Source organism: Medicago sativa, chromosome 5 (assembly GCF_051527215.1).
Source record: "Medicago sativa cultivar Bolivia chromosome 5, Bolivia_mono, whole genome shotgun sequence".
NCBI lineage: Eukaryota > Viridiplantae > Streptophyta > Magnoliopsida > Fabales > Fabaceae > Medicago > Medicago sativa.
The window spans coordinates 35,028,564-35,041,255 of NC_140753.1; the positions used below are offsets into that span (position 1 = coordinate 35,028,564).

Sequence of the window (12,692 nt, forward strand, 5' to 3'; positions counted from 1 at the left end):
CTTATTTTGCAAGTTATTTAGGGAAAAGCCGAGATAAACGTGATAATTGCCTTATTACGCTTTAATTGCCTTACTTTACCCAATTGCGCAGGATTTGACCTCAAGACACTAAGCAAAGATGGAAAACCAAAGAAAAGTGCAAAATGGCCGAATGTGCCTCATTGCTCGCGAGGCGAGCACAACAGCTCGCAGTGGCGAGCATCAATTCAAGGAGAAAGCCGTAAGCACCCTCTTGCTCGCGAGGCGAGCTGAGCTACTCGCTGTTGCGAGTAAGGGTGGTTTGACCCTCAAAAGGTGACGTGGTAAAATTTTAATGGTGAAGAAACATCACTCGCCATGGCGAGTAATGCTGCTCGCGAGGCGAGCTCCAGCATATCAGGAATTCTATAAATAGGCACTTGCAATTCTTGGAGAGAGAGAGAGAGAGCTTGATATTTTCTTAGTTTTTCTCTTAGTCTTTAGATATAGATATTTTAGAGGGAGAAATAGGGCAAGAGCATATAGAGTGAGAGTGTTTAGAAGTTGGATTTCTCCCCCTTTGTGAGACATCACAAGTTGTAATGAATCTTTCTCTTTCAATCCATCCTTGCAAGGCTTCCATGATGATGAGTAGCTAAATATCCTTTGTTGGGATAAGAGGTACTTGATCTTGATAACATGTAATCTTTTTATCTCTAAATATATGGTTCTAGCAATTTTATATTCAATATTGTTGTTGTTCTTGTTCTTAATACTTTCAATGAGATTCAAGATGATTTGGACACGAACTCTTGAATCTAGACCTAGAGTAGCAATCTATCTTAGGTTAACTTACTTGAAATCTTTGGTAATCTTTGATAATCACTTTTAATCAAGAGTTTAATGCTTTTGGACATTTAGTTAGGCTGGACACGGTCGATTAAGTTATCCGATCGTCTTTGTGATCGTTTAAGGGATTTGGACACGAATGTTTAAACGATACCTTAGAGATAATGATATCGCTTTGGACACGAAGGATATTGTAGAAATGATTGTGATAATATTGGTTATAAAGCTAGAATGCGTATGGATCATTTGGTTATGTGTGATGCTTGGTTAAGGAACTCTACTCCTAACAAGTTTCAAGCCTTATTAATCTCATCTTTTACTTTTGCAATTTAGTTTAGCTAGTTACAATTGAAACAAACAAGTACTCTTAATACTTGGAATGATATTTGATGTTAAATTGTCCTTGATATCGCACTAATCCCTGTGGAGACGATACACAAATACTTATCTTGTTTGATGCAAAATTACTACATCAAAATGGCGTCGTTGCCGGGGAATGGTGTTTAGATATCATAGATAGTACGATTGATTTATCATTTTAAGCATTCGTACATAATCTGTAAATAGTTTTCTTTACTTTATAGTTGTTTGTACTAACCCCTCTTTGATAAGCAAAGAAAAGTTTCTTGTTAGTTGCTTCCGTTTCAGGATCATCACCTAGACAAAATCATGGCTGATCATGGTTATAACAACTTCTACACTCCACCCGAGTATGAATCTTATCAACAGTATCCGCAACATTCTTATGAAGATGAAAGATATTCGGTGATAGAAAATACTTTGAATATCTTCATGCAACAATCCATGATAAACATGCAAAATACCAACCAGAGATTGAAGAATTTATCATTACAGTTGGAGATAATGCAAGCACAAATCATGGAGAACCAAGCCAACATTCAATCCACTCATGGAGAACAAGAAAATAATCCAAATATGTTAGAGAAAGTCGGTGAGATTATTGAAGAAGTTGTTGTTCAAAATGAGGAAGTTACAACATTAGAAGAATGTGGTGCACCACACAAAGAAGAACTTCCTCAAGAAAGGTCAAATATTAAAGTGGTCAAAACTGTTGATATTGAAGAAGTAAAGGTGGTTGAGAAAAAGGAACGGTTACTAATCAAGGAAGACTTAAAGGAAGTAAGGGGAAGAAAGTGAACAAGGTAGAAATCGATCGAGTCATTGATGAAATTTGCACCTTGTTCAATAAACCAAAGATAAAGGACATGTACTCCAAGTCATTTGTTCCTAAAGTTCATGGAATTCCTCCCAAAGCGTAGGGTTTCAAAAGATGATGTGTTGTCCGTCTCATTTTGGCCACCCTAACGAAAAAGGGGTCGAGCTAACGATGTTAAACAAGCGCTAGTTGGGAGGCAACCCAACTTTGTAAGTCTATTTATTGTTTTAAGGCATATTAGGTATTAGGGTCATGTGCATGCATCAAAACATCTAAAGCAGGAGCCAAAAAGAAAGCACAAATTCAAAATTGTCATTACTCGCGAGGCGAGTAAAACTGCTCGCCACTGCGAGCAAGCTGGTAGTCAACATGGTCAACGACCAATTGTTATACCCTAATTTTGGACCTAAAAATACTTGCTCAAAATGTTTTTCTATCTTTGATATATGTCTATTACTCTTGAAGAATTGCCAATTTGCTATTGTTTCACACTGATATTTTACTCTGCTTTATTTCCCAATTTAGCTTTAAAAAATCTTTTCAAATGTGTATTTGTGTACGTTTTCTTGCATTTCAAGTCATCTAAAAATGTCTTTCTTGCATTCCAAGTCATTTGAATTTGTCTCTGATCAATTGCACCTTTCTCTGCATCTTATTTCAATGTTATTTGCAAAAGTCATGAAGAAGGGTATTTTGGTCATTTCTTGCATTCAAACTCATTTTAGTCCTGGAAAATTGTTTGACTCTTTTCAATTGGTTTGTATAAGTTCTTGTTTCAATTCCATGTTAAAATCCATTTCAAAAAATCACATTTGGAGTCATTTCGAGTCAGTTTAGCCCCTAGGGGCATTTTAGTCATTTCCAGTGTTAAGACTCTGTTTAATCTCTAAAAATTGTCTCTGAGTCTTTTAATTTGCTTGTATAAACTCTTGCTCTGATTCCCTGTTAAAAATCATTTTAAAATTGCATTTGAGTCATTTTGAGTCATTTTAGTCCCTAGGGGCATTTTGGTCATTTGACACGAAATTTTGACAGAGAGAGGTTACTTTGAAGTACCTCATTTATGTAGTTTGTTCATTTTAGTCCTTTTTGTGTTTTTTATTGGTTTCACTTTACGTTAATTTTCAATTTACTTTTTTAATCAATTTTAGTTAATTTTTACATTTTAGTCCTTAGAGTCTTGTTATTTGCCTTTTGGTCCATTTTTAGTCCAACCTACTTTTCAGGTGCCACATGTCTTTATCCTATTAGTCCAAAAATTCACACATCACCTATATAATGGGTCCCAAGGGTCAAAGTTAAGGGGTCAATCATTTTCACAAAGCTTTCTCTCTCATTTTTTTCTCCACTCATTCTCTCTTTTTCTCCTCTCCTTAACCGTATCACTCTCTTCACTCACCTCTAACAAACTTTCTCATCTTCCATCTCCACCATAAAAAACTCTTTCCACCACCTCTAACCTCCATAACAAATTCTTTCCACCACCCCTAACCGTATCCTTCATCACTTTCCACCTCCATCACCACCATAACCAACTTTCCCCCACCTCTAACAAACTTTCTCAACTTCCATCTCCACCATAACCAACTCTTTCCACCACAATCTTCATCTCTAACAAACTTCTTCCACCACAACTTCATCTTCAACCTCTCTCCAACCACGTCAATCTTCTTCTTCCACCATCATCATCAACAACATCCATAACCAAAATTCACCACAAACCTCCATAACCACCTATAAACTCCATCATCACAATCCTTCACCAAAATCTTCACAAAACCGATCCCACACTGTTAAATTCAATCCGATTCCTTGCAAATCCTCACAAACCACAATCACCATCACATACACAAATCAAACCGCATCATCATTCTCAAAACCGAATCAAAGGCTGAAGAAGCAAAGTGAATCGAAGGAAACTCAGGCCTGATCCACGGGAAGGGATTCGGATTCGCGAAAACGTGAAGAAAGTGTCCAGATCGAAAGGTAAAGAGCAAGCAGAAACGAGTCAGAGAAGCATTACGGTATTGTTCTTGATCCAAGCTTTCTATCTCATTCTTTTGCTTTAGATTTTTGCAGCTGTAGCTATAGATTTGGGTGTATTGATTGTGTTTTGAATGTTTCCGAGTTCGTATTCGAAAAGAGGATAACGATCCGGTTTCAAAAGTGTAAAAAAAAATCGAATCGGAGCTCGCTGGAATCCGGAAGTGTCGCCGGAGTTATGAATTTTCCGGCGAACCTTTGAAGATTCCGGCGAGTTTGTTGAACTTTCCGGTGACATTCATAAGGTTGAAGATGAACATTTAAGAGAGAGAAGAGAGAGTTCACACATGCTTTGGCTTTAGAGAGAGAAAGTTTTTCTTGATATGAACTTTTCTTTCACGTGTTGTTGTTTCAAGAAGCTCTTGTTTCATTTTTCATTCCATGTGCGCTAGTACATGCCCATACCATGCTCCCTTGCCTTCAGGATCGCAGGATCAATGTTTTGATCCAGTTGGATCAATCATACGGTTCCTGTTCATCCTGTATGGACCTGGATCTTGCTTGTGGGCTTGGGCCTGTGTTCCCTGCGTTTTGACATTTGTTTTTGCTGCCTACACATTGTTTCTTACTACATGAACCTCCTGCTATGTCAATTTTCCATGGAAAATCCTAAAAAATTCATGTATGTTTCTTGTTAGTTTTGTGGTATTTTTGTGATGATTTTGAATATTAAAAATTGATAAAAAATAATGTGATGCTTTTCTTGCTATTTTGTGATGTTTTATATTAAAAACTTGTGAAAAGTGCATGTTCTTGATCTCTAGTCACGATACATGATATTGATTTGTGAAGTGTGAACTTGTAATGAATTTCTTGCTGTTTTGAAGTGTTTTTACTGCATGTGAATATATTGTGTGTGTTTACTTGTTTTGCAAGCTTTGTTTGTGAATAAATAAATGAAGGATATGTCTAATTGTCTCCCAAAAATGCTCATTGTGATACATGCTTTTAATCCTCTTTGCAAAGCCTGAATTTATGCCTTTGAAAATGTGTTGGATTGTGAGGATTATAAGTCATGTGAACTTGGTATTTTTGTGATGATTTTGGGCATTTTCTTGATTTGTTTTTACTTGTTTTTTGTGATATTTTCTTACTTTTGTTATGATAAGCCTTTACTTGTTCTATATCTTGTGTTACTAAACATTTCACTTCATGTTTTCCATAAGCATTTCATCCTCCATCTTATATTCTTAGTCTTCATTTTCTTGCACTTTAAAATTCATGCAAAAGTTAGAATGTAAAAACTAGGGTTTTTCTTGTAATTTTTCCCTATGCTTTTAAATTCTTGCAAGACCATAGAATGTAAACTAGGGCATGATGTAAAGGACAATGGACTCTAATGATGTACACCGACACAAGCACCGACACATGCACACACATCACATAGGTACTTTAGATGTAGGTTTAGGGTATGCATGCCTTAGATGTATGTTTAGGGGATGTATGTTTAGATGTATGTTTAGGGACTTTAAAACTTAGGCAAATTCTTTTTTCAAAGAAATATGAACAACATCACTCAAATCATTTTCCAAATAAACCTTGGGATCAAAATCCCATTGTATTTTCCTTTTATTTTCTAAAATAAAAATTTTAATGAATTCTAATAATACTTTGACCTTCTTTTGAAAATAACTAATTCCACCTCACATTTTCTAAATCTCATGCCCTTGAGGCCTCTCTCTCTTATTCTTAAAAATTCCCTTTTTCAAAACTAAAATCAATCAACAAAAACAAAAAACATTTTTGGAAGAGAACTACGGTGGATTTGATCCCTTAAAAGGGTACGTAGGCAAGGAATCAAAATTCCTTCAATTCAAATAAAATGAAAATTCAAACACTTTCTTCTCCCTCCAATTCTTCACTTAGTAAACTTCTAGGTATAAATATCATTTTTCAAATAGCACTTAAAAATAAAGCGCGCGCGTAGAAAGTAAAGACGTTTCCTATAGGATACTATAGTCGTTATGGGTGCCTAACACCTTCCCGTAGCGAAAACAACTCCCGGACCTCGATTCTCAACGGTTTTGCTTATTTTTCCCTCCCCAAGAAAAAATGAGATATCAAAGGTTAAAAAGGTTCAAACTTAATCAATGTTTGACACCCGAAAATCCAAGATAAAACAGCTGGTGACTTCACTGGGGATATTCGAGAGTTACCCCTAGTCTTTATTTCCACGCTTGCGCTTTCGTTTTACTTGCTTCCTTTTGCTTTCATATGTGAATAAATGATTAATTTCTTGCTAACGTGTGGGGTGAGAATATCAAAAGTCCTACACCCGGGCTGAGTGAACTTAGGATTTAGGGGGGATATAATCGACAATTCATTCCGAGGGTTGCCTCGTGTATTGGATTATGCGATCAATCCCACATAGCTAAGGCATTTTGGGGGTGATGTTGTCGGCGCGTGTTGTCGCGTTTAGGCACTTTGCTTCTAATTGTTCTGTGACGCTATGGACCGTAGATAACCGAACCCATCCATGGCCATTTTCTAGGATGTAGTGCGGAGGCTAAACCGAGTGTTTGTCTCGAGTTTTAGTCGTCACGCGATACTACACTCAAGTTAAACCTTCTTGCGGATAATCATGGAGCGAGTGCTTGTCTCGTGACACCATGATATACGTCGGAGAGGTTGCGACTTGGGAACTTTTTAGAACCCGGTTACTATTTCCTAAAGCCCTAGATTCACCAGACACCGTGTCCACCCATGACTCCTTGACTTTGAATCTCAACCCACCATGTTTTCTCCGTACTTGAATGTGATCATGCATACATGCATACATGCATACATGCATAAACTTTTTCATTCATCTATCGAAAGGCTTAGACAAGTTGAATTTGTAAACATTGTAGGAATGGGGAAGACTAAGTCCTACAAGTTCAAGGAAGTGGATTTGGCTAGTTTGAGAGATGTGGCACTCAAGGTCAAGGATCCGATTGGTTTCCGACACCGTTATGGGGATTTACATACTCTTCTCCGGACTAATGTGGATGAAAAGCTTGTGCACACTCTAGTGCAATTCTATGATCGGAAATATCGGTGCTTCACTTTTCCTAACTTTCAGTTGGTACCGACTCTAGATGCTTATTCTTCCTTGACAGGTTTACCTATAGCCAAGGGAACCCCTTTCACGGGTCTTGAGCATCCTCCTATGCCTTTGGATATTGCCCGTGATCTCTATCTCAAGACCTCCGATGTCTCCAAGAATCTTGTCACTAAGGCTCACATCCAAGGGTTCACTTCGAAGTATCTACTTGAGAAAACCAATCTCAAAACTACTTGTCAGGACACTCTTGAGGCTATTCTTGCACTACTCATCTATGGGCTTATCCTTTTTCCACACCTTGATGACTTCGTGGATATGAATGCTATTGTGATCTTCCGCTCCAAGAATTCGGTTCCTACTTTGCTAGCTGACACATATCATGCCATTCACGATTGATCTGGCAAGGGTCGTGGATACATTCTCTGCTGTATACCTCTCCTCTATAGGTGGTTTATTTCGCACCTTCCAAAGTGTTTTCATGACAATCCTGAGAATTGCACTATTTCACAGAGGATCATGGCTCTCACTCCTAATGAAGTGGTTTGGCTCACTCCGGCTTCTAAGGTCAAAGAGATTATCTTCGGTGGTGGAAAGTTTCTTAACGTACCTCTTCTTGGCACCCGGGGTGGAATCAACTATAACCCGGAACTCACCTTGAGACAATTTGGTTTCCCGATGAAAGAGAAACCTATCTATCTTGCTACTTCTCCTTACTTCTTCCATTACTCTAATGCTCCTACGGGAATAAGAGAGGATTTCATAGAGGCTTGGTCCAAGCTTCGGAAGAAAGATGTGAAGCATATGGGTGTGAGATCCAGTATTGCTCATGAGGCTTATACTCGATGGGTAATAAACCAAGCCGAAGAGATTGGCATGCCTTACCCCACTATGAGATATGTGTCTGCATCTATTCCAACCATGCCTTTGCCTCTACCCCTACCTACTCAGGAGATGTATCAGGAGCATCTAGCTATGGAAAGCCGAGAGAAACATCAGTGGAGGACTAGATATTATGAGGCTGAGAACTTGATTATGACCTTGGATGGGAAAGGCGAGCAGAAGACTCATGAGGTTGTGACATTGAAGAGGGAATTAGCCAAGGCCAGAAAAGAAATCGAAGAAAAGGATAGGTTGCTTATAAGGGATTCCAAGAGGGCTAGGGGTGCCCGTGACTTCTATGCCCGATATTGCAGCTATGAGTCTGAGTCTGAGCCTGAGGATGACCCTTCCACTTCCTATGCTTGAGGATTGCTATTTCTTGTTGTTATTTCCAATTGTTGTTACTTTACATTTCAAAGTCTATCCCTTGGCTTATCATTTCAAAGGGAATTATCTTGTAAAACATTGTGATGTTCGCATGTTTTGTTTGGTTATGATGTTCCAGTTGTTTAGTAGTGTTTACGAATTTCTAATTTGTCTATAACCTTTCGATAACACAAAAAGAGTCTTTTCCATATGCATTAACACATCTCATGCATCATATGCATTCATTGGTCACAAAAAACATCCCTCGTGCTCATTGCCTCCTGGTTTTTCCGCCGCAGTCTGAAAGGTGGCTCGTGCTCGCAAGGTTTACCAACCAGATAGAATTCATCAGACCAGATTGCATAAGAGAAGAAACATGGCTAATATTGAAGAAGAGAATGCTCAGCTCCGCGCCGAACTGGCTACTATGCAAGAAGACTTGGCTAAGGCCCACGACATTATGTCTGCTCTGATGGCTGCACAAGAACAACCAGCCACATCTGTTCCGGTTACTGCTGAAATGATTCCATCTATCCCAGTGTCTACAGTGACTTCTGATGCTCGATTTGCTATGCCCAATGGACGCCCTTATGGACTCTCAGCCTTCTACGCCCCTAATACTGCTGCCAGTATCTCTGGTGTTTCTAATCAGGGACCTCTTCCTACAACGACTTGTACTCCTGCAAATACTTCTATGCCTCAAGTGACTACTATTGTTACCGAGCCTGTTGTGCACACTGTGCGACAGGTAATCGATGTTGATACTCCGCGAGGACAAGACCCTATAATGGAGGCTATGAGAGAACAATTGAGAGAGCTAGCTGGAGAGCTCCGTGAGGTCAAAGCTGACCGTGGGAATGGTGTTTCTGCTAAGGCTCGTGATTTATGCCTGGTATCCCAGTTTGAGGTTCCTAAGAAGTTCAAAGTGCCAGATTTCGATAAGTACAATGGATCTTCTTGTCCACATAACCATGTCATCCGGTATGTTCGAAAGATGGCCAACTACGCAGATAAGGATGCCCTAATGATACACTGTTTCCAGGACAGCCTGGCAGAAGATGCGGCAGACTGGTACACTGGTTTGAGTAAAGACAATATCCATACTTTTGAAGAACTCGCTGCTGCTTTTGAAAGTCATTATGAGTTCAATACCCGGCTGAAGCCAAATAGGGACTCTCTTAAGTCTCTTTCTCAGAAAACAGATGAAACCTTCCGTGAATATGCTCAGAGGTGGAGAGGGGCAGCTGCCCGTGTTTCTCCTCGGCTTGATGAGGAAGAATTGACACAGACATTCCTGAAGACCCTGAAGAAGGAATATAAGGAAAGGATGATAGTCTCAGCACCAAACAACTTCTCCGACATGGTTGCCATGGGAACTCGTCTAGAGGAGGCTGTCAGAGAAGGTATTATTGTCTTTGAAAAGGGTGAGTCCTCAGCTAGTGCACCAAAGAAGAACAGTAATGGCCACCATAAGAAGAAAGAATCTGAAGTAGGGATGGTATCTGGTAACCAGTCTTCAGCTACTGTCGCTCCTATTAATGCTGCTCAGTCACTTCTGCCTTACCAATATATACAGTACTCTCATAATCCTTTCTTCCCACCATTCTACCAGCAATATCCTCTGCCACCGGGTCAACAACCAGTGCACGTTAATGCCATTGCTCAGCAGGTACAACCGCAGCCTCCTGCTCAACAGCCACAGCCGCAACAACAGGGACCTCGACCCAGGACTTATTTTCCACCAATACCAATGCGGTATGCTGATCTGCTCCCAACTCTACTTGCTAAAGGGCATTGCGTCACCAGGCCAGGAAAGCCTCCGCCTACGCCATTACCTCCCAGGTTCCGACAAGATCTCACATGTGAATTCCACAAGGCGCTCAAGGCCATGATGTCGAGGGTTGCTATGCTTTGAAGTATGTTGTGAAGGATCTGATAGACAGGGGACGATTGACTTTTGAAAATAGTGTTCCGCATGTTCTTGACAATCCACTTCTGAACCATGCTGCTGTTAATTTGATTGAGGCTTTCGAGGGAGCTCAGCTTCCCCAAGAGGTCCCCGCTTTAGATGTCCATAATGTTGCTACTCCTCTGGTACCGCTACATGTCAAACTCTGTCAAGCTTCCTTGTTCAATCACGATCATGCTTCCTGTTCAGAGTGTCTTCAGAACTCTATGGGTTGTCATGCAGTGCAAAATGATATACAGAGCCTGATGGACAATAAGTATTTGGTTGTTAGTGATGTTTGTATGATTGTGCCAGTGTTTCATGATTCTCCTGCTGGGAGTGTGCTTCAGACAAAGAATGTCGAACCCTTGGTAATCAGGCTACCTGGCCCTGTGTCCTATGCCTCTCCTAAAGCAATCCATTTCAAGTATGATGCAACTATGATTGAGAATGGGGTGGAAGTGCCTCTGGTATCCCCAGCCACGGTTAGTAATATTGCTGAAGAAACTACAACTCTGAGAAGTGGGAGGGTCCGTCCACCTCTGTTCCAAAAGAGGGTTGTTACACCTGCTGCCACAGTAATCCCACCAATTGCTCCTCCTGTTGATAAGAACATTAGCCCATCAAGCCAGTCTATTGAAGAGTCCAATTTGGACAAGATTTTGAGGCTCATCAAAAAGAGCGATTATAAGATTGTAGACCAGTTGCTGCAAACCCCGTCAAAAATATCCATCTTGTCTTTGCTCCTAAGCTCAGAGGCCCACAGGAAAGTGTTGATGAAAGTATTAGAACAGGCCTACGTTGATCATGAAGTCTCCGTGGATCAGTTCGATGGAATAGTGGGTAACATTACTGCTTATAATAACTTGTGGTTTAGTGATGATGAACTCCCCGAAGCAGGAAGACGCCACAATTTAGCATTACACATCTCAGTGCACTGCAAGTGTGACATGATATCCAACGTGTTGGTGGACACTGGATCATCCTTAAACATAATGCCTGAGTCTACACTGAGACAACTAAGTCATCATGGGATTTCTCTATGGGGAAGCAGCTATCTGGTTAAGGCTTTTGACGGATCTCGCAAAGATGTTCTCGGGGAAGTAGATCTGCCAATCACCATTGGCCCTGAGACATTTCAAATCACTTTCTAGGTCATGGACATCAATGCTTCTTACAGTTGCCTCCTTGGAAGGCCGTGGATTCATGATGCTGGGGCAGTGACTTCTACTCTACACCAAAAGCTCAAGTTTGTGAAGAATGGTAAGCTTGTCACTGTACATGGCGAAGAGGCATATCTGGTTAGCCAAGTGTCATCTTTCTCTTGTGTTGAAGCAGGATCCGTTGAAGGGACGTCGTTTCAGGGCTTGACTGTTGAAGGTGCGGAGCCTCGGAGGGCCGGCACTACTATGGCTTCATTGAAAGACGCTCAGAAAGCTGTTCAGGAAGGGCAAGCTGCCGGATGGGGCAAAGTGATACAGGTTCTGGAGAATAAGCGCAGAGAGGGCCTCGGGTTCTCCCCGACCTCAGGTGTTTCAACAGGATCTTTCTACAGTGCTGGGATTATCAATGCTATTACCGAAGATGCTGCTGGGAGTGGTTATGTGCCTGCATTTGTTGTACCAGAAGGCATTGCAAGAAATTGGGAGGCCATTGATATTCCTTTAGTCATGCATGCTTCCGCGTAATGTGTCTTGTTGCTCATGTTTTTCTTTATTTTCAAAATAACAATCCTTTCGCTCTGCCCAAGGCGAAAGTGATGTCTTTGTAAGGGCATGTTTGTTTCGGCATTGCCGTTATCAATAAAAATTGTTGTTTTTTCCGCGACTCTTTGTTTTTTTACTTTTTTAGTGCCTTTTTCTTGGAAATAATGGTAATGCCAGAAAAAACCAAAACATCTTTATTTGCTTATTAATTTCAAAAATCTGCATAAAAAGTGTTTTTCTAAAATCATCCCAAACATTATGCAGATTGAACCATAATAAACCCGTTGAACACAGTGACCCTACGGTTCCTCCAAATTTTGAATCCCCTGTATGTGAAGCTGAAGATGAGGATGATGATGAATAGATACCGTATGAGATCACTCGACTGCTTGAGCAAGAAAGAAAAGCCATTCAGCCTCACCAGGAAGAGATTGAGCTTGTCAACCTGGGTACTGAAGAGAACAGGCGAGAGATCAAGATCGGTGCTGCACTTGAGCCAGAGGTGAAAAGGAAGATCACTCAGCTTCTCCGTGATTATCCAGATGTCTTTGCATGGTCCTATGAAGATATGCCGGGTCTAGATCCTAAGATTGTGGAGCACCGGATACCGACAAGACCTGAGTGCCCTCCTGTCAAGCAGAAACTGAGAAGATCCCGTCCAGACATGGCTCTTAAGATCAAGGCTGAGGTACAAAAGCAAATTGATGCGGGTTTCCTCATGAC

At 40.5% G+C, this 12,692-nt stretch overlaps 1 pseudogene; it reads left to right on the top strand.

The window, feature by feature from the left end:
* The first annotated feature begins 8,691 nt into the window (after window positions 1–8,691).
* LOC146922009 (uncharacterized) lies at window positions 8,692–11,951 on the top strand (annotated as a pseudogene).
* Window positions 11,952–12,692: the final 741 nt, after the last annotated feature.